At 46.7% G+C, this 21890-nt stretch overlaps 1 protein-coding gene across 1 annotated transcript in view; it reads right to left on the bottom strand.

Moving 5' to 3' along the window:
* The window catches only part of SMPD3 (sphingomyelin phosphodiesterase 3, neutral membrane (neutral sphingomyelinase II)), an 87582-nt gene extending 68217 nt beyond the window's left edge, over nt 1-19365 (bottom strand). Inside the window, exon 1 of the mRNA XM_008567099.1 lies at nt 19268-19365. The gene's annotated coding sequence lies outside the window, so the exon portion shown is untranslated. The remainder of the gene's footprint in view (nt 1-19267) is intronic.
* Nucleotides 19366-21890: the final 2525 nt, after the last annotated feature.

Raw genomic sequence — 21890 nt, 5'->3', positions numbered from 1 at the left:
TCCATATCTTTTTTATAAGCCATGTTTCTCCCATATTCTATGGTATAATTTTGTTTTTATCTTAGACTTAGAACTTTATTTTTATTTCTTTTAACTTTCAACTTGTTCGTTTTTGCCCTCAATTTCTGATTGTTAAAAATAATTTTGAATCCTGAGTTTGTCTGTTTAGCTACACCTTTAACTTTGATAGCAGCATTTTCTATAACCTTGAGGATGAGGTTTTTTTTTTTTTTTTGCAGCTGGCAGGTATGGGGATCTGAACCCTTGACCTTGGTGTTATAACACCACACTCTAACCAATTGAGCTAACCAGCCAGCCCTATTCAGGTTTAAAAAGAGGAGCTTGCTAATTAGAAAAGTTGAGTGACTTGCTAGAGGTTACTTAGCAACATCTCTTCTCCAAAACCAGATAGCTGCCTACTATTTCATGAAACCATTTTTCCAAAGAGTGGTCTCATGCATGTTTGCCTTACAGAATAAAATGGTAACTGGATCCAGCAATCCAGACCTAGGAATGTATGAGAAATTATATGTCATAATTTTAGAAAGCTCTCTTAAAGTAATTTACTTTCCAATGAGAGTATATACTTACAGCAGAAATTGATAGGAATATATGTTTAGAATTAGTACTTAAGATTATTTTTGTCTTTTTCAAAAGAGACTCTACCTTGTAGTTATAAAGCCTTTTAATTAACATACTACATCAGTGAGCTAAAAACATGATTTCATACTCACTTGTTTCACTGGTAGATTAAAAACTTTAGGGTATTTACAGACTTTCTGCTCTGCCCTGAGAAGTCAGGAGGCTAAACCAGAAACCATTGATCAACATATCTCACTAAAGGAGCTGAGTCTGTCCACTGAACTGGCAGCTGGATGTGTGTGGTGGGCAGAAGAAAATATGAGGAGTACAGGGGGAGCATTCCAAGTGCCTGGGCGGTCTGGGCCTGGCTTTTAAAATTGGACTTTATTATTTTTCTTGGCTACTGCAATAACCATAGTTCATAATCCCATAAGTCATAGGTTTCACTTTCAGAAGGCATAGAGTGGGCCATACTCAAGGTAACAATTTATTCTGATTCTTTTGAAAACCTTCTTCTACATCTGACTGTAGATGCCTAAATGTTCTCATCACTACCCCCGGGTCATCCCTGACTCACATTCAATGCCTTTGTCCTACTATCATACGCTCAGAGGGTCTGACTTCAGGCATGTCCACCATTTCTGCCCTACATCTCTGGGGTGACGTCCAGTCTGCAGGCTGATGTACACCCCTGAAGCTCGGTTATGAGTTTGGGGCTAGAGATGAACTCGGGAATCCTAAACATACAGAGGAGAGCTGTATCCCTGATACACGAGTGGATGGGGTCACCAGAGGCATGGGCAGAGAGGAAAGCAAGGGGACGAGGTTATGTCTTGGAATATCCATGTTTGAGCGGTCAGTGGAGGATAGAAGGGTGGAAGAGGCACAATAGAGGAACGTGAGCTGAGTTGGGAGAATTTGTACCCTGGGGCAAAGAAACAGAAGGTTTCTAGCAGGGAGGATCTGCAGGAGCCAAGAGGCCCAGGCTCTGTGGGGCCTGCTGGGATTCCTGTCTGCTGCCCTTGTTTGCTCGGTTTTACCCAAATCTCCCATGACTATATGATCTCAAATCTTGGAAATCATAAATTCTATGCTATGGGGATGAGTCTTGTTCTTTCTTTTTTAGTTCATTTTTTAAGTCATACAATATAATTTGATCATTAAAGAACACTGGAAAAGTGAAAAGAAAAAGCTTATCTATTTTTTTTTGTAGCTGGCCAATATGGGGATCCAAACCCTTGACCTTGGTGTTACAACACTGTGCTCCAACCAGCTGAGCTAACCAGCCATCCCTCAAAAGAAAAATTTTAAATACCCAAATTCCAACCTTTCTAAACATACCACATGTTAACTTTTTGGTATATATCAGTGGCTTTTCAGTGGTTTAGGGTTTTAAAAATTGCAATTATAATTTTACTGTATATATAAATGTGTACTAAATTTAACCTTTATATCACAAGCATGAATCTATGGCAGTCTTTTAAAACATGGCAAACATCATTCAGATGGTACCAAGTTCAATACTCACCTTTTAATTCAATCTTTTTCATTATATTACTCCTTTCTCTTGTTATATATATATGTTTTGGCCACTTGATGTCACATACTGAAAGTAGTATGTAAATTTGTGCCCACAACTGCCATTTGGCCAGCTTCTTGTATATTTGTAAGGGATTTTGCCTCATGTATTTTGATGCTAAAGTACCAAGTGTACAAATGTTCAGAACAGTTATGCTTTCACAATTGTTCCTGTGAATATAAAATTACCCTTTTTATCCTGCTTGATGCTGCTTATTGCCTTAGATTGTGCTTTGTCTGATATAGCCACTCACGCTTTTTCTTTTGTTTGCATTTACTTGGTATAGCTTTGCCTAACCTGGAGCCGTTTTATTTTAGGTGAATCTCTTGTATTAATTTAATCTGGGAACCTTTGTCTTCTAACAAGGGAATGTTAAATGCTTACATTTATTGTCAGAACCATGCTGGGTGGCCTCCTGTCATCTTATTTTCTGTTTTCTGCATTGCCTTTCTTTTCTGCCTCCTCAGCCATAGCCGATGATTTCTTTTCTCTTCTGCAGTGATTTGGAAGGGAGACATCTTGTTTTGCACTCCACTGATCTGCGTTCTATTGCCTCCAATGAATGTTTCAACTTGTCTCCGTTCTGTTTCTAAGCAGCTCTGCTTATCTCAGCCTGCCCTTCTCATCTCCTTTGGTGGAGGCGACATCCTCTGCAGAATGGTTTTAAAGGCCCTATGTTGATTTTTCTTTGTTTGCGAACTCTGGGAAAGGAGTCCCGCATGACTGGAGCAGGAGAGTGGCAGGCCACTCCCGAGAGGTGCCCCAGTGCTTCCTGTAAGATGAAGGGACCATCCAGGCCCTAACCAGAGGGTGTATGTGTTTGGCAATGGGGGGGTGGGCAACACAGGCAGTGTCATCACCACCATCTGAGTGTGGAAGCCCCTCTTTCAGGCTCTGCTGGCAGCTAGTCAGTTAGTTGAGAAAGGCAGGATGAGCTGATCAGGTCCCAGCCGAAAGAGATGAGCTCTCTGCAGAGAGAGAATCCCAGGGCTGAGGGACCAGAGTAAGGGTGTGTGGGGATTACAGAACCTGAGCTGACTCTGGCCTGTACAGGTGGTTCAGAGCCTATTAGTCTCAGGTGTGAAAACTTCTGGGTACATGAACTATTTTAAAACATCTTTTTAAAAGACTTGTAAGTGGAATTTGATTGAGGGCTGTTTCAGTGCCTCTATTTGTCTACTCTCTTAACTAGGTATTGTTCTAATATGCTGTATATTAAAACTCTCTGTAGGGCAATTAGCAGCTTTAAATGGTTTAAGTTTCTTTTTTTTTTAAAGATGACGGGTAAGGAGATCCTAACCCCTGACTTGGTGCTGTCAGCACCACGCTCTCCCAAGTGAGCTAAATGGTTTAAGTTTCTACACTGGCATTTTTTCATTTATTCAAGATGGTTGCTCCTCTGTACTCTAATGCAGAGGTGCCAGTTCTGGGGAGGGCACTGCCATGATAACATACAGGGTGGGCTGGGGCCTGGGAAAGGCAGAGTGGGGCCGGCTTGGGAGGACAGCCTGACAGGACCCAAGAAAGTCTCCAGAGGGTACACAGGCCATGTAGGACCTTGTCTTCTGGGGGACCTGAGAGGCAGGGGTGGGACTGGCCTGCCACCAGCAATCCTTTACCTGACTAGGCCAAGGCTTTCCCAAGAGTGGCCTCAGGGACAGCCCACAGGTCAGAAGACCTGCTGGCGAGAAGGTGAGAAGGGGGCAGGGTAGCATGTGCAGTGGTCAGTGCTATGGTGGGGCCAGCCTGGCTTCTGGAGAGGGCTATGAAGCCAAACAGTGTCTCCTCTGGACACCAAAGGCTGACACCTCACAAACACCAAGTTCCTTTGGAACCAGCATTTCAGCCAGTCCTGTGGGATCCCTTGGAACATTTCAGCCAGAAACAAGAGGGTCCAGGCAAGCAGGTGACAAGGAGGCCTTGGGGCTGAAACAAGGCCAGGCCTAGTCACTGGAGATCAAAGTCATCACTCTAATCTGCATGTTGCTCCAGCTCACGTAGTTAGGATGGCCACTGCCAAAACCCCAGAGCACCACATTAGGAAACTGAGGTCTGGAGACATACGTAATATGTCCAAGGTCACTCAAAAGACAAATCTGAATTCCTTTCAGCATCTCAAAGTAGTCCAACATGTTGGTTTTTCTCCTTCTGTGTGTGTTGGTATAAACCCTCTGACTCAGGTGTTAATGTCTGGACCAATATACATGTGTGTTCCCCCTGGCAGAATTAGTCACTCCTTTGTGCTCCCAATGCTCTCTGTTCATCCCTCCATTATACCACTTATCTTCTTGCACTGTAATTATCTGTCTCTGTCTTCCTTGCAGGGCTGAGTACCTAAGGGCAAGGACTTCGTGCTGTTTTTTCCTGCACAGTAGGCACACAATGGGTTTTGTTAAATGAATGTTAATGAATTCACAACCCTCCACTCACTATATATGAGTTACTGTGGCTTGGTCCTATCAAATGTGCAATGCCTTTATGACCAGTTAATTTAAAATTATGTTCCTCAATCCCTCTCCCTCTCCCCTCTCCACTGTCTCCTCTCTCTCTCTCTCTCTCTCTCTCTCTCTCTCCTTCCACCATCTTGCAATGTGAGGCCCCTGGGTCACTGTTGCCACCACCAGATGGACTTTGGACTTCCCAGCCTCAGAAACTGTAAGCACTAAATTTCATTTTCTTTATAAATTACCGAGTTCCACATATTTTGTTATAAGCAACAAAAACAGACTATACAGAAAACTGGTATCAGAGAAGTGGGTTGTTGCTTATAACAAGTGCCTGAAAATGTGGACGCAGCTTTGGAACTGGGTGTTAGGCAAAGGTTGGAGAGTTTGGAGGACTCAGAAGCAGACAAAGAGACAAGGGAAAGTTTGGAATGTCTTTGAGACTGGTTATGTGGTGGCAAGCAGAATGCTGATAGAAATAAGGACTGTAAAGACCATTCTAAGGAGGACTCAGATACAAATAAGAAGGAGTTTATCAGAAACTGGGGCAAAGATCACCCTTGCTGTGAACTGGCAAGAAATTTGGCTGCATTCTGTCCATGCCCCAGGAAATTGTGGAAGTTGAAACTTAGCAGTTGTGAACCAGAATATTCAGTGGAAGAAATTTCTAAGCAGCAAAGCATTAAGGAAGTTGCATGGCTACTTGCAATAGCCTGCTCTGAGTTATGGTGGCAAAGGCATGACATAAAGCCAGAATTTAAAAGGGAAGCAGAGCATAAAGATTTGGAAAATTTGCAGCTTAGCCATGTGGTAGAGAAGCAGACAGCATGCAATGGTGCAGCCCAGTAACCATTAGTTAAGAAGATTAGTGCAAAAGAAAAGAAAAGAATTAGCAAGAGAAGGGGGAAAAAGCCCTGAAGGCATTGCAGAAGCATCTGGGGCTAACCCCTCCATTTCAGGCCCAAATACCTAAGGAGACAGAATGGAATTGGGGAACAGGCCTGAGGTGCCTTCCATGGACTCACTGCCCAGGACCACCTCAGGAAGCTGCTCCCCAGAATAGCACTCCAGATGTTTTGGCTGCTCCAGCCTTGGCTAAATTGGGCCCAGGCATAGATGGTCCCACAGCTTTGGAAAATACAAGCTGGAAGCCTTGGCGGAGTCCACATAGTATAAGGTCTGCAGGCTCACAGAATCCCAGAGCTGTGGAGGCTTGGGAGCCTCTACCCCAATTTCAGAAGATGTATGGAAAAGCTTGGGGGCCCAGGAAGAGACCTGTCACAGTGGTGGAGTCACTGTATAGTCCAGTGGTGGAGTCACTGTATAGAGTCTTCTCTAGAGCAATGTCAAGCAGAAAAGTGGGGTTAGAGTTGCAGCAGAGAAACCCCATCAGCACCATGCCTTGTGGAGCCATGACTGTGGGCCCACCACGGAGACCCCAGACCTATGGAGCTACCAGTGTGGTACACCAGCCTGGGAGAGCCGAAGTGTGGCCTGAGACAAGAGAAGTCACAGGAGTGGAGCTGCCCGAGGACTTGGGGGCCCAACCCACACACCAGCATGCAGAGGAGGTTGAACATGGAGTCAAGGTACCTGATTCACCAGCTTTGAGATCTAATGCCTGCCCTGCTGGGTTTTGGACTTGTTTGAGACCTGTTATACCTTTCTTTTGGCCTATTTCTCCATTTTGGAATGGGAATATGTACCCTATGTTTTTCCCACCATTGTATCTTGCAAGTAGATAACTTGTATTGATTTCAAAGATGGGGCTTTGACTTTGGACTTTTGAGTTGAAGCAAATTAAGACCCTGGGGATGAAATGAATGTATTTGCATGTGAAAAGGTCATGAGTTTTATGTAGTGGTTTGAATTATGTCCCCCTAAAACTCATTGAAGTTTGAATTGTGTTCCCCAAGCTTTATGTATTAGAAACTTAGCTCCCACTGTGACTGTTAAGAGGGTGGGAAATCCTATTATGGTAATTGAAAAGTGGGGCCTTCGGTGGCGCACTGCTACAGTGCGCCGCTTGGGAGTGTGGCGGCGCTCCCGCCGAGGGTTCGGATCCCACATACAGACCGGTTCCCGCTCACTGGTTGAGCGAGGTGCGGGTGCGGCACCGAGGGTTGCGATCCCGTTGCCGGTCCCGGTCCAGTACGGGAGCAACACTGAGGGTTGCGATCCGTTGCCGGACACGAAAAAAGACAAAAAGGGAAAAAAAAAAAAAAGAAAAGTGGGGCCTTGAAGAGGTGATTGGATTGTAGAACCATGCTCTAGTGAAAGGATTAAAGATGGTGGTCAGGGGCGTGGTTCTGAGGACTTCAAAAGAAGAGGAGAGTCTGTCTTTTGTTCTCGTTGCTCTTTCTGCTTCCACCATCTTGCAATGTGAGGCCCCTGGGTCACTATTGCCACCACCAGATGGACTTTGGACTTCCCAGCCTCAGAAAATGTAAGCAATAAATTTTGTTTTTCTTTATAAAAAAATAAATAAATAAAATAAAATTATGTGCCTCGGAAGGTTAGCAACTGAAAAACTGTACTTTGCTCAGCATATGATGCCTGTGGGAAGCATGGCTGCTTTTTTTCTTTTTGTCTTTTTCCATGTCCAGCAACGGATCGCAACCCTCAGTGTCGCCCCCGTACCAGACCGGGACCGGCAACGGGATCGCAACCCTCGGTGTCGCTCCTGCGCCTCGCTCAGCCAGTGAGCGGGAACCGGTCTGTATGTGGGATCCGAACCCTCGGCGGGAGCGCCGCCACGCTTCCCAAGCAGCGCACTATAGCAGTGCGCCACCGGGCTGGCCCCAAGCATGGCTGCTTTTACCACACTGCTTCATGGTGCCCCTTGTGATGGCATGCTCTAATTGCAGGCAAAGGTCTCAAGAGTCTGCCTTTCAAATAAAGCATTTAAAGGAAAAACATTTTCATTGAGTGTATGCAACAAGTTTCTTTTTTTTTTTTCTTTATAAATATATATTTCTGACTTTTCAGATGATTGGTGCCCAGCCATAAATTTCTTATATGCTGTTACTATTGTAAACTTCAATTTCAAAATCTAACTTTCCTGTTGAAGGGTATTATTGTTGCAGATGCCCAGCAGGCAGGGATGTCCCACATAGTCCAGGGGACCAATGCTGTTTCCATGTGTATATAAACAGCTGTCTTGTAGACCCCTCCAATTTGGCTTCCTCTTCCTCTTCGACTTGATGATTTCATTGAGTGTATGCAACAAGTTTCTGAAATATGGTAGCCTTTGCCTCCTTTGCTTTTACTCTGCTACCCCAGGTTCCACAGCTGGGCCTACTCAGACCTGATGTGATATAAGGTTGGCAGTATGTATAAGATCTCAATTGGCTTCACCTGTTGGGCTACATTATTTCAGAGGTGTGAGGAAGCATCCAGAAGGGAACAACATGAGGTGGCCATGTTCATTTGCACATTTTCTACACTGCTCTCTTTGTTCTATTTTAGAATTGACTAACTCCCTGAGGACAGGGACTGTGTCTCAGTCACTTCCATCTCTCCAATGCCTGGTACAGGGCTTAACTAAGTAGAAGCCAAGTGTGTGAGCAAGCTGTGAACACATGTTGAACACTTACTGTGTGCCAGGCCCTGTGCTGGGGTCTGATCACAGGAACATCAAAGAATTGGCATGTATGAGTCTTGGGGTCAGAATGATCAGGTAAAAGAGGCCTGGATGATGAAGCTGCTCTGAAGTAGCCACACAGCCCTTCTTTCTGATGCCCAACCATTCCAAACATCCATGCCTTTACTTGTATTATTACTATTATTCTGATTTCCCAAGTTGATTTTGTTTGTCAGAAGTCACCATGCAACCCTGTTGCATTCTGTGTGTGCTAACACACATTAGTTGTTACTGGGGTCAATGGCCAGATAAGCCTTTAACATTCCATTACCAAGTGTTTGTCATTTCTCATTAGTGGTATGTTTATAATCACTAGGGATTTATCTGAAGACAGCTTGTCAAAATCTTCATAGCCTTGTCCACCCTTGTATTTTTCTTTCCCAAACTGTGGAGGGCATCTGGAATCCTAGCATGACTTTTCAAAGAAAACAGTGAGGCACCATCGTCTCTTTCATCTTCTATCATCTTGCACATCAAAACTCCTTTTACTCATCAAGGGACTCTCTTGTGGCTGTTAAAGTTACCTCCCCACTGCCTCGCATCCTCCACAGAACTGCAGGTGCCTCTTGGAAGAGGTACTGCATTCGTGCCCTTCTCCCTTCCTGCCTTTGTTTTCCATTGTTATTAGAAGCGTAGCCATGGAGAGAAATCTGGTGCAGATTGTGACTGCAGCCATTAGAAAAGATAGATTTTCCTTCTAACCAGCCTAAGGAGAATGGGATTTGGTTTCCAGACCCTGAAGCATACAGAGAAATAAGCAGAATGAATTCAAAATGGCAACTGCAAAAAAATCTCCTTTTGTGAAACAAGCTCTCTGCATTAGAAGGGGCCACTGAATGACAGGTGCTGCATCCAGAAAAGGCCGTAGGATTTGCAGTGACCCCACCTCAGGCCCTCACAGCAGCCACCCTGGGAGGCAGCTGTTCAGGGGAAATCACTGGGGAATCATGAACCAAAGAATAATGATACCTGCCCCACAAGAGCACAAGGAAAAGGCCTCAGCCCAGAGAGCAAACCTTCTGCCTCTTCCCTCACAGAGAATGCCTATCCTAAGCTTTTTGCTTGGGTTTGGACACTGCAGCTGTGCTCAGCATCTGTGCTTCCTGGCAGCTTTTGTTGTCTAACGCTTGACACAGGCAACAGTCCTTGTTGCATGCCTCCCATCCTTCTCCTGCCTAGGACTTTTGGGAAGATCAAATGAGAGAAAAGGCCATGCAAATTGTTTGAAAACAGAAGAGTATTGGTAGGAATGCTGGACTGTGATGATATCTGGCCACACCCTCCATAAGCTCTGGCTTTGGGCACGCTTGGTTGGCTCCACACTGCAACAAAATGCTCAAATTCAGTAAGATGCCCCAAACTGGTGGTTTTATATTTCACATCCTTTTCTTTGTCTATAGACATCTTTGGCTTTGTAACACTTGTTAGTCTGACATTCAAGGCCTTCCAAACATCTGTTTCCTTCAAAAACTCTCCTCCATTTCAATACCCACAGAACACACCATGGGTATTCCTGCCCCTGTTCATTTGATCACAGCTTTTCTCTGCCTTCCCTCCGCATCGTACTCATCCCTCAGAGCCTCTCCATATTGTACCCACCCTTGAAGACCAAGCAGAAGACCTTTCTAAAAGCTGACCCACAAATCATCTCTCTCTTCTTCAAAATAACAGTTATTGAGTTACTGCTGACCTTGAATCAGAGAGGCAGTGATCACAGTGGTTAAGAACAAGCTCTGCAGTCTGATTGCCTGGGTTGGGGTCCTTCCTGGTCCTTTTACCATCTGCGTGACCTTGGGCAAATTACTTAAAGTCTCTGAGCTTTGCTTCCCTCAGCTATAAGATAGGGATACTAATGGTAGTCTTTTACACATGTAAAGTGCTGAGCACAATGCCTGACCCACTGTAAGCACTCAATAAAGGAAGGTTAGTATTATTCCTAAGCATTTTCTTATATGTTGTCATGTAATTGCCTTGACAGCCCAGGAAATGTTGGTTTTATTGCCCCAGATGAGGAAAATGAGGCTGAGAAAGGTTAAAGCACTTGGCCACACATTTGGTTGTGAAAATGAGATTCAGACTCATGTCTGTCTGGTTGGGATCCACAGCTTTCCCACTGCCATAGTCAACCCGCCTTGACCAGACCTCCTGTGGTTGCTTCAGCCCTTGTTCCTTGGTTCACTGCATGTGGGCATCTCTCCTTTCCTGGGCCCCTGGGCTCCTCCAGGGCAAGGATTCTCAAAACTCCCTCACCCCAGCTATACACCATTCAGCATTTGTTGAGTGAACAAAAGAGTGAATGATGGGAAAACATGCATCTTTAAGACAAAGCTATTCCCCCAAAACTTAGCACTGACAGTCCCTGGAAGTCAGGAGCCTCTCAACAGAACCAGGAGTGAGCCTGCCTCCAGGCTCTTCCCCACCTTCATGCACCCACCATACTCTGCCCCAGCAAATCTGACTGTGTTTCTTCCCTGCTAAAACACTTCCAGGGATCCCCACACTTCCTGTGGGACTAATCTGAGTGTTTTCTCTGGAGTCTGACATGCTCTGTTAACATAAGTCTCCACTGAGCTTGACATATATTTCGTTGGTCCAGAGGGCAAACTTTTGGAAGAAGAAGAGATGGTCAAGGACTGCAGCAATGTGCTCCTTCAGAGCTGTGCAGTGAATGGACCCATGATCTTCCCTAGGAGGCAGGAGAACATGCTTCTGAGCTCTGGTTTCCAGATCTACGTCCCTTCTTTTTAAAGCAAAGTGTTTTGCTGCTTGCCTCATCATCCCAGGGAAAGAGCCTCATGAATGTTAACTGGACAGAGAAGAACACGAGAGATTGTGTAACATGTGCCAAAGCTACTGAGACCCTACAGTTTGGTGTAGACACACTTTGGTAAAACTGTTCTTTCAACCCCTTCAAGGACTGAGTGAGGATGGAGAATAAAGCAATAGAATTGTAGAAAAGGTGCTGGAGATTCTAAACAGAAAGTTCTCTATTAAAGGACACCTGAAATCCCACTTAGTCATAGCTACTGTCTGTTGAGTGCCTACTATGAACCAGGTATTCTATTTGTTTTACATAATTCAATCTTCACCACAACCAGCAAAAGAGCTGGTAGGATCTTCATTTTACAGAAGAGGAAACCGAGACTCAGCATCTTGACCAAGTCCAATGGGCGGCAGAGTGGCTTTGATCTTGGGTATGTCTTACTCCTGTCCAGGATCTTCCTCCCCGAGCACAAGGCTCTCATTCCCCTGAAGAATCTTGGAGTCCAAGAGACTTAGAGATCTTGAGTCATCTGGTACAAGTCATCTGATACCCTGTAATCATCCTCTTCCTCAACTCATTAGCAGAAGTCAAGACCTGTGTATAATGCAGTTAGCTAATTTGTTTATTCATTGTGTGCTATGTAAATGGCTTAAAATATTTCCTCAGCATCATTATCTGTCAGAAAATAGGAGCCACATCACGGTAACCCATGACCTTATACTTATCAGCACCACACTCTCTCCCTTTAAAAAAAAAAAAAAAGACCAGTAAGGGGATCTTAAACCTTGACTTGGTGTTGTCAGCACCACACTCTCCGAGTGAGCCACGGGCTGGCCCTGTATGACCTTATACTTACCAAAGCTTTTCAATCATGTTTTAACTAGTAATAAATCTTTTGCTTGATTTATCTGAAACTTGTCTGCTTGCTCTCTTTCCTGTTGTCCCTATCTTGCAAAATTCTATAAGCCTCCTCTGATAGTAATAACAATAGTTAATATTAAGTGAACATTCACTATGGACTAGTCACTTTTCTAAGTGATTTAACTCATAACCTAGGAGGCAGGCTCTGTTATCATCCTCATTTTACAGGTGAGGAAACAGAAGCACAACTGCTCAAGATCACACAGCCCAAATGGCAGAGCCAGGATTTTATCTCAGGCTGATTGATTACAGAACCCATTTTGCTAAATGCCTCAGTTTGTAAAGAAAATTTCTTCATAAATGGAAGCACTCTACAACAGCACTGTCCAGTAGAAATATAATGTGAGATATAAATATAAGCCACTACATAATTACAGATTTTCTATCAGCCACATTAAAAAGTAAAAAGAAACAAGTAAAATTAATTTTATTTTATTTTTTTCCTTTTTGTCTTTTTTACTGACTGGTAACGGGATCGCAACCCTCGGTGTTGTGCCCACACCGCGCTCAGCCAGTGAGCGGGAACCGGTCTCCACATGGGATCCGAACCCTCAGCGGGAGCGCCGCCGCACTCCCAAGCAGTGCACTCTCCAGTGCGCCACCGGGCCAGCCCAAAGTAAAATTAATTTTAATAAAAAACTTAACTCAATATATCCAAAATATTATTATTTCAACCTATAGTCAATGTTACCATTATTAATGAGATATTTTACCTTTTTTTAATACTATTTTTTTGAAATCTGGTGTATGCTTTGTACTTACAGCACATTTCAGTTAAGACTAGCCACATTTCAAGTGCTTGATAGCCCCATGTGGCTAGTGACAACCATATAGGACAACATAGGCGTAGATGAACATTCTACTTCTTCTATTTTATCTATTATTTGTTTGTATTTCAACTTTAAATACAGGTTTTGCATTGAAGTTGATTCAAAGAAGGCTATGTTAATGGAATGTGCCCTTTGGATAATTTAATGAACAGAGTAGCAGTTGCTTTAGGCATTATAAAACCTGTGTTCTGAGCCCCATCTTTGCTACTAACCAGGGCTGTGGCCAGAGCAACCCCCAACTTCCCTTAGCCTCTTACCTCACGTTAAAAAAAAAGAGTTGATGTTTTAAGATTATTAAGGTTCTTTCCATCTCTAGAAAACTCTGCTTACAACACACACCCTTTTCAGGGTTTCTGCATCAGTTTCATCATTCCATGTAAGATTTCTACATGACAGGGCTTATCCCAAGTTGGGGTTGTGTTCCCTGTGCCTAGCTCTGTGCCTGGCACATTGCAGGCACAGAAATGTTTGTTGAGTGAATGAAAATTAGTCCTTTATTGAGGGCCTCCTGGGCCTCCTAGTTTTTGTCAGAGTAACTATAGCAGCCTTGCAATCAACTGCACTTTTGTTTCCTTTCTCATATTGGACTAATATCTTGACAATCTAAGCTTTCTGTAGGGTTATAGCCAGGATGAAAAACCATTTCCTGATCCTGTTGGCAAAGAAGATGGTGCTCGGTCCTTGGCATGGCTGTCTAGAGACCCCCACAAATGACCTCCCTCTTATTACATGCTGTTCAGATGCTGAGGAGAGTTAATTAATGACTCTAAATAAGAAAACAATCAAATCTGTCTGTGGCCATGAGTCAGAACAGACCCAGATGGGGAGCTGGGTCCTTGGCCTCTAAATGCCCTTGGGAAAAGCAATAGCAGCCTTTCCTCCTTGCGTCAGAGCTCTGTAAAGCCCCAGCCTGGAAGGGGAAGGAATCACTCAAAATGGAATGGAGACCCACCTTGATTTGAAGTATTTTCTTATTTGTTTTTTGGTGCCTGGCTGGTATGGGGAGTCAAACCCTTGACCTTGGTGTTATTAATACTGTGCTCTAACAAACTGAGCTAATCGGCCAGCCCTTTAGGCATTTTTTTAAAAGGCCAAGCCCCCATCTAGGTGTTGTACAGACGGAGGCCCAGGAAGGAGAAAAAGCTCAAGTCTACTTCTCTCTACCCCCTTTAGACACCCAAACCTACAGCTACGGAATGGAGAGTTCTCAGGCACAGGCCCCTGAGTGAGTTACAAGATTGGGGCAATTGGAACTGCTACCCTTGGAGCACCAGAAAAGATGTGGCCTGAAGTCCATCAAGCCCCAAACCTGCGCACCTTCAGGAGCCTTGCATCCACATATGAAGGTAGAGCATTGGCTGCGATGGCCTGAGACAGGAATGTGATGCTTCCAGAGATTAGCTGAGGCCCACAACTGTGAAAACTTTTATTTAGGTGTTAGAGGTTTTGCTGTGAAAATCTGAGAGTGTGAATAGGTGGAAGGAATCTCTTAACAATATCCAAGTGTACTCAGCTTTGGAACAGAATGCTAGAAAATATAGATAAACCCTATTTCTTTGGCTCTATATGCACTCCTTGTCAAATAATAACAGCTTGCTTTTTTTTTTTTTTTTTTTTTTCTTTTTTAGCTTCCTTTCAAAAACAAACAAAAAACCACTTTGTTGCCATCCAGGCTTGGCTTCCTGTGAAAAACTTTCCACTCTGGAAAGAAAACCCTGGACTACTGGTCATGAGGGTCATTATACGTTTCCCTTCATTTGTAACCAAGTTCAGGTAACAAGCCTTTTGCCAGGATAAGATGTAATGTATGTGGCATTATCCTTGCAGAACTTGAAAGGACTCTTTGTGATTTGTGTCTGAATCCTCATTAATCCCCAATCCCACGTCTCTAAAATTTGGTTAGAACCTTATATAGGACAGTTCAATACTTGAGTTTAGTTTCTATAATAGCAGTAGGGAAACAGTGGTAAGGAGAAGTTCTGGAGATCCAGGGTGGAAACTAAACTCTTCCCCTTCTGCGTGACCTTGGGCAAGCCCTTTTTCTCTCAGAGACTCATTTCTTCATCTTGAAAGAGGGAATAACACCACCTCCTACCTCACAGGACTGTGAGAACTAAATACATTCTTACATGTGAGGAGCCTGACTCAGAAAATGTTTCCTCTTATTAGCTCGTAATTCTTTAAATAGGGATTGTGGATGGGTTCATTTGAAGTGATGCAGTAAAAGCCTCCACAGCTGTTTCCTCCTGTTCCTTTCTGTGATTAGCTTTGGGGGATCCTCACAGAGGCCGTGGCCCTCAGCTCTTGCTTCTGCTCCGTGCCCTTAAGTCCTTTTTTTCCTACCAGACCCGCTGAGGCCAGCTGGAAGCCAATTCTCCAGAACCTCGGACAGCTCCGCACCTTAGCGACTCAGCGGGCTGCTTGAGGGAGTAGGAAAGACTTGGGGGATTTCCCCGGAAACCCTGCATTAGTGCAGGGATTTAGGAATCCCAGGGGCTGCAGTGTCATTCCCAGTATGCATGCTGCCACTTGCATGCACGTTCAGATTCTTCAGCACGACCAGCCTTCCTGGAAATTTCTAAGGAACCTCTCCTCAGAAAGCTGTAACTTCACCCACAAGATTTACCAAATCTTAGGGCTCTTTTCTTCTTTCCTATAAACTCCAAGAATTTTTTTTGAGCCCCCAAAGAACAGAAACACCACCCACATCTTCCTGTATCTGCTGATATTTAATTTGTTTGGCTACAGTACAAGGATTGAACATTCTTGATTAACTTCAAGTGAAAGTAATAATGCATGAGCATGAGGAAATGTGTTACGAGACAAAGATTCAGGTATGAATTAAAAGAAATATAAAATAATGTTATTGCCTGTAGGTGATGTTAAGTACCATTCTCTAATCAGGATAAGCAGGTGGTTCAATTTATGAGACAATTTAGCTTTTCACTCTCCAATGCAGAACACAACACACCATATGCAGTCACCTTCCAAACAGGCGAGGAAGAGATTAAGTCCTATTTTTACTTTATGATACTGAGTCACATAGTTCAATGCAAATCACATGAATGCCAAAGTAAGAACAATATCAGGTATTTAAATACCTACTTTCCTTTGAGGAGCTCTAAAGCTTTTGTGACTGCATGAAATCCCTTCAGAGTTAACTCCAGGAGATGAGATACATGTCACCAGGTGGGCATTTAGGACTGAGTTTGTCTTGTCTATCTCTCCCACTCCCACCAGTAGTCCTGGAAGAGCCAGTGTTTGCCAGCTCTTTGCATTTAGTAACAGCCTCCAGATGTCTGCATTTTCTGGGCCACATCATCGTTGAGGAAAAGAAGGCTCGTCTTTGAAAAATGTTATTGACTGACTTAATAATAAAGAGGATAAAAGTGGGACAAGAAAAGAGGGGAAGGGAACACGAGTAACAGAGGAAGATGAGATACTGGAAAGATGCCTAAACCTGCCTGAGCTTGATACATGTTTTCCATACATTGTTTTCATAAGCAGATTTGGTGCCCACCCTCAACTGGATGGAAACTGGAACAAGGCCTTCAGGCCTTCTTTGAACATTTCCACAACAGTGAGGACAGCAGCAGTTCCACTGCTTGAACTAGCTTGAAGGAACTGCAGACAAGAACATCAACTCAGGACCCTGAAGGTAGACAGGGAGCCCCCAAATAGAAGGGTCTGTGGTTTTATCTAATAATGCCCACACTCATTCTGAGCCTCTGCACCATGGGGGAGTGTTAATTGCTAAATTGTGCCTTGGTTTAACTTCCTCCCAGCAGAGGTCGCTCTCAATACTGGCAGTGGATATTTGTGGAGACTGGGCCAGGCAGGCTGGGCTGCATGGTGGCTCCACCATCTGGTACCTGCTCTTCCTGTTATTCCACCGGCCACAGTCTGGCCCCTTATCCCATGGGATAGAGATCTCTGTGGAGATTATCTCAAAGCCACACAGAACCTTCGCCATAAAAGCACTGTGAAATTGGGGTCACTTGCTGGGGCTGGACAGGTCTGGGAGGGCCGTGCTCATCCTCTAGGGATATCACCCCATAGTGATATCTATGTGTCACTTTTGTGTCCACTCTGTGACTGTATCTGATATTTCTGAGACATCACCTGTGACTGACCAGCAACTTCAGCTCCATGGCCCTTCCAGACATAGAAGCCAAAGTGACAAAAGTTGCCTTGCCACACAATCTTGCACCACATAAAGGACACTGTTGATGAGCTCCCCCCACCCCCCGCTCCACTTGGCAGCCTGTGCTGGTGGGGTGGAATTCTGGTCTTTAGGGCAGCCCATTACAGCAGGATAAGGTTTCTGAGGGATGGGAAGGGAAGGGCACTGGAGAAGATGTTAGCATCCGACAAGAGGCCCCAGAAGGGCAGAAGAAGGCTCCATATACTTGTGAAGTCCCCACTTGTTGGGCCCAACCCCAGCATGTAGGCTAGGTCCCAGGCAGCCTGAAGCTGCTTTCAACCCAAGGGCATCCATTTGGACCCTAGGTCATTATTGTGCCTTGAGAGTTGAAGGAGTGACTACCTTGCTCCTCTCAACACTTGAGTCCAGCAGTAAGTGGTTCCTGTTCTCTCTCACACACATAGCCAGATGCACAAACTCACCATGACACATACATGAACACTGGAGTACATACTGGCACATTCACCCAATCACACACATTCACACTCACATTCTGACCCACACTATCACCTATGCAAAAACTCATACTAACACTCACACACAGACACACCCACACACACAAATACACCCTGGCCCCCAAACCAAATCTGACCTAACAGGGCTAATGGGGCGTGGGTGGGGGTCCAGTAGGGATGCCCTTCTGGACCCTGGCCCACTCATGTCCCCTGAACCCCAGGCCCTTCCTGCAGGGGGGAGCTCCTGCCTGTCCCTGTCCTCGTGGTCACTCACAGGTCCTGAAGCCTCCCAGAAGGGGTTCTAATCACTATCGTGCACAAGGCATCTTTGGTGCCGGGCCGGCGGGGGGTGGGGGGGGAGGATGTGCGGGAAAAGAGGAGGGTGTAGGATATAGCGCCGGGGGAGCCTGCTCCTCCCTCGGGATTTTCCATCTCGACTCGCGCGGGCCCGCGAGGAGCGAGCACGCTTTGTCTCCCGCCCCGCTCCTGGCACGTTTCTGTGGAAGCTACCCGCGCCGCGCCCGAAGCCCCCCCTCCCCGGGCCGCGCCCCCCGCCCAGCCCGCGGCGCAGACTGCCAGTGCGGCGACCGCCGCTTTGTCCTCTCGCAGATGCCTGAGCCAAGCGCCAAAGAATATCAGGTATTTAAATACCTGATATTGTTTGTCCTCTCGCAGATGCCTGAGCCAAGCGCCAAAGAATATCAGGTATTTAAATACCTGATATTGTTTGTCCTCTCGCAGATGCCTGAGCCAAGCGCCAAAGCCCCGCGCCCAGGAGCTGCCGCCGCGCGCCCGGGACGCGGGTCCCGGCGGCCCGATCTGGAGCGCGCCCCGAGCCGAGCGGAGCAGCCCTTCGCGTAGGGCGTCTGTTTGGAGCTCCGGGATGCTTGAAAGGGAACCCGCCCTGTCCCGCCGCGCACATGCCCATATGGGGTCGACCCGCAGCAGCGGTGCAGGAACCCCGGTCGACGGGGCGGGGCGGGGCACGGAGGATGGTCTCAATTTATGGCCCCGGGCTTGGATCCAGGTAGGGAGGGCCTGGGAGATAAGGTCCGGGGGGTAGATGTGGGGAGGGGTTCCTCAGCTCCTGTTACTCCCCCCCCCCCACCTCCCACACCCAGGCCACTCCGGCCTTAGGGGCGGGCCCGGAGCGCGGAGGACCCTGAGCATCCGTCAGTGCTTTCTTTCACCAGCCACTCTCAGCAGGATGGGGAGGGGGCTCCGGGTCTTTTCCCTTCACATTCCAATCCCCTCCCCTCCCCCAATAACCTAGGAGAGTCCAAGTGGAAGGGAAAAGAGCACTCTGTTTTCACCCACGTCCTCAACCACCCCTCTTCACAAAACCCTAGGCTGCGGGAGGAGGGGGCGTGGGGAAGGGTCTTCCTTAAATCCAAAAGTGCGCTTCCTCAATAACCCAAGGAGGGGAGGAGGCCCGCGGTCTCATCTTTCACATCCAGACCCCTTTGTAACGTCAAGTAGCTGAGGTGTTGTGGGGAAGGATCCCCCCGCCTCAGAACCTCTCCCCCCCCCATCCTCCGTAATCCTGCAGCCCTTCAGGCACAGGGGCAGGGCGGCTCCAAGAGTCCAACGCTCCCCCCCGGGGGGGGGGTGTCCTCCAGCCCTCGCCCCTCACTGTCAAGAGCCCGCCTCACCATAAAACAAAAACTAACCCAAGCTGCTAGGACCTCAGGCGCCGGGCCACGGGAGACCCGGAGTCAGTCAGCAGCTCTCCGGGGCAGATGGTCTTGAGAGCAGCGAGGACACGTCCCATCAACTCCCCAGGCCCCCTCCCGCCTCAGTTTATCCCCTCCGCAATAAAACAAAAGCGAATCCAGCAGCACAGACCTCAGGCAGCGGGCGTGAGGGCGGCCAGCGCCCGGCAGCGCGCTCCTCACGGCCCCGTCTTCCCGGCGGCGGCGACCGCGGCTCTCGCGTCCGGAGCTTCCCTCGGACTCAGCACCTGGAGCGGCGAACAGCTCCGCGCTTCATTCCTCTGACTCCGCCTCCCCCGCGCCGTCGTAGCCAATGGAGACATGGGGCCCGCCCAGGAGGCTGCCCATTGGGAGCGCCGTCCCCTCTTCCTCCGGCCCCGCCCGCGGGCTCCTGGGTCTAGCTCTGTCAAGACCACATCCCCCAGAGACCGCCGGGGTTTTCGCACGGCCTTCTGGAACTTGTAGTCCTTTAAGTACTTGAAGTGGGCTCATGTCGCGGGCAGTCAATCAGAGATGGACTGCATTTCCCAGGGTGCATTGAAGGAACGGAGGCACGGAGGAAGGCGGGAGGACGGTTTCCATAGCAAAGACGGCCTGTTGGGGATGGCGGGTGGAGAAATGGGGCAGGCCGTGGGACCCTGGAAGGATCGTGCGAGACCTCTTGGGAGGCCGTTTGGATTCTTTTTCTCTTCGATTCCCACTTCGGGACCCTGGGCCTCAGTTTTCCTGTCTGGGAAGAGGGGAGAGGAGCAGTCCCCCAGCCCACACCCCATGGTGATGGGACAAACCGAGGGTGAACCCCTTGGTTCCCTCCCAGCAAAGGTGAGGGAAGATGGAGAAGACCTTCACACCATATTCTGAACTTTATCCCTTTATTTGTGTCTCGATCTTGCCATAGAGGAGCTCTTTACTTTTCGTCACATTCCTTGGTCTACCAAGGCCTTCCCATCCCAGGTTCCTTCACCCCACCCCCGGATACCGCAGCATCTCCCCCAGCGCAGCCAGACAGAGGGCGCTTTTCCGGCTTAAAATCCTTCGCAGGCTTCTCATTGCCTCTGGAATTAAGACCACACTCCTTAGCGTGGCTAGAAGGGCCTTCAAGATTTGGGACTCCGCCTTCTTCTTGCAACACTCTGACTTCTTTGGAAGCTGGGAAGGCTTAAGCACCCGTTTTCTCTGACTCCCGTGGGCCCCTCCACCTTGCCCTCAGCTAACTTCTCATCACCCTTCAAGCCCCTTTCTAGAGGCAGCCCGTTTTGTGAAAACTTCTAGATGCCCGGGTCTGTGTTAGGTGCCCCACTCTGTGTTTGAGAGACACCCTCTACTTCCCTTATTCTACTTGCATATTTATGCATCCATCTTCCTCATTAGATTAGAAGATCCGCATATCAGGGACCATGTCTGTATTACAAATAGGGTCCAGTTCCCGTAGCGTCTGGCACTTAGTGTGTACTCAATAGATATTAATATATAGAGACAGATATTTGTTGAATTAAAAATGAGCTGAAATTTAATTGAAACTCACATATACCTCCCAAATCCTGATTTCCTAAGGTTAAGCATTTCTCATTTCTGGAGGTATTCCACTAGAGGGATGCTATCCCTTTGAAGAAATGTTTATGTCATTTGTACAATGGGTTGGAATTTTTTCTGAATGCTTTGGGAGCCCTTCTAATACTGTGATGCTAGGAATTGATAGATTCATGCCTATGATTCCTGTCAATTCTCCCCTAAATGTCATCAGTTCTTCCTGTTCCTCTCTTTCTAGCTGTTGGCCCTACTCCTTCCTGTGCCTAAATGCCCTACCTCCCACTCCCTTTCTGGGAAAGATCTGCTCCTGCCAATTATGAAGCAGAGACAGCCCGAGGTTCCTTCCCCTTCTTCAACCCTCTGCTTAACATCGCAAGTTCCCAGTGGTGATGTCCCACCTTGCTAGGTAGCATCTTTTCTGAATCTTTCCCCACTAAAGGTTCTGGTGTTGGCTAGCTGGTTCGATTAATCCCATACATGTTTCATTTGTCACCCCCTCCGGACGTTTTGGATATATGTCAGCTGAGGCATTCTGGGGAGAATGCTCGAATATATGGGAATAATTAATTCATGGCCAAAAAGGAAGTAACCAAAGGGACTATTACCCTGAATCTAATTCAAACCAAAGAGACAGAGCCTGAGAGAAAACAACCCTGTCATCCTTGAGTCGGTGACAAGCAGGGAGGGAAGGCTGGGGTGGGGGAATGAGTAAAACGGATGACATTTAGGGAAGAACTAATAGGACTTCTAAGATGCATGGCAGAGGGGATCTGAGCCTGGCTAAACCATGAGGGAAGGCAATTGGAGCTGGGTGAACAGATGGGGCCTCATTACTGAAGATGAGAAAACTGTAAGGAGGGAGGGGGAAATGAGATGTGTGCTCATGGAGAGTGCCTGATTCTGTGAGAGCAGAGGCCGTTGGAAAAGTGGATAGGGTAAGGACTATGCCACAAGGTGGGTACTGGCAGAGTATCAACAGAGGGCTACCAGAGAAGCCTGCCTGGAGCCTGAGCTGAAACCTTTTGGAGATCAGTTTAGCTTTTCAGTAGTAGTGTTAGTTTTCAGGAAAAAGTCAGGGTTCCACAATTCTCCCAGCACTCAGGGACTAAAATAGCATCTACCCAGTCAAGTGGAGTCAGGAAACATGAGTCCTAATCCTGACTTTGCTTCTCAATAGATGTGTGACTCTGGGCTGGACCTGTTTCTTCAGTTGTAAAATGATGTTT

Source organism: Galeopterus variegatus, unplaced genomic scaffold, assembly GCF_000696425.1.
Source record: "Galeopterus variegatus unplaced genomic scaffold, G_variegatus-3.0.2 Scaffold18, whole genome shotgun sequence".
Classification (NCBI taxonomy): Eukaryota; Metazoa; Chordata; class Mammalia; order Dermoptera; family Cynocephalidae; genus Galeopterus; species Galeopterus variegatus.
The sequence above is the reverse complement of the archived record's forward strand: the minus strand, read 5'-3'. Positions and strand labels throughout refer to the sequence as shown.